Source organism: Cebus imitator, unplaced genomic scaffold (genome assembly GCF_001604975.1).
Source record: "Cebus imitator isolate Cc_AM_T3 unplaced genomic scaffold, Cebus_imitator-1.0 Scaffold38, whole genome shotgun sequence".
NCBI classification, from domain to species: Eukaryota; Metazoa; Chordata; class Mammalia; order Primates; family Cebidae; genus Cebus; species Cebus imitator.
Window position 1 is genome coordinate 1,274,449 of NW_016107353.1, and position 1,022 is coordinate 1,275,470.

Consider the following 1,022-nt stretch of genomic DNA (forward strand, 5'->3'; position numbering starts at 1 on the left):
GACTCTGTCTCAAAAAAAAAAAAAAAAAAAATAGGAAGCCGAGATAACTTTTGCTTCTGGTGTGACAGGAGAAAGCAAGAGAAATATCCCTGGCCATGGAGTAGAAGGAACGGAAACTCGGGAGAAGGAACAGGAAATGTGGCTCTGGAAGCTGGTGCGCCAGGGAGCCTATGCTGACAGGCCCGGATGCTGGAGTTTTACACCTCTCAGCTCACTGGGATTGATCTTATCCACCAAGAGGCCAGACTCCGTAATAAACTACTTTGTGAACTTGAAACAGCTGACTTGCTGGGCGCAGTGGCTCATGCCTGTAATCCCAGCACTTTGAGAGGCCAAGGCGGGTGGATCACGAGGTCAGGAGTTCCAGACCAGCCTGGCCAACATGGTAAAACCCCATCTCTACTAAAAATACACAAATTAGCCAGGCGTGATGGCACGTGCCTGTAATCCCAGCTACTCAGGAGGCTGAGGCAGGAGAATAGCTTGAACCCAGGAGGCTGAGGTTGCAGTAAGCCGAGATTGCACCACTGCACTCCAGCCTCGGTGACAGAGCAAGGCTATGTCTCAAAAATAAAAAAAAGAAAGAGGCTGCTCTGTCTCTGGAGTAGCCATTCTTTATTCTTTCACTTTCCTGATAACTTCCTTTCACTTTACTCTGGACTGAGCTATTTCTTTCTCGAGATCCAAAAACTTTCTCTTGGGGTCTTGATCTGGACCCCTTTTCTGTAGCATAGATGTTGCTGTGAATGGTGTTTTGTTTTGTTTCGTGACAGTGTCTCTTTCTGTCGCCCAAGCTGGAGTGCAGTGGTGCAATCTTGGCTCACTGCAGCCTCCACCTCCCAGGCTAAAGCGATCCTTCTCCTTCAGCCTCCTTAGTAGCTGGGTTGCCGGGTGCATGCCACCACTCCCAGCTAATTTTTTGTATTTTTAATAGAGATAAGATTTCACCATGTTTCACCACGCCCCACCAAAAAAGAGTTTTTTGCTTTTTTTTTTTTTTTTTGAGGTGGAGTCTTGCTTTG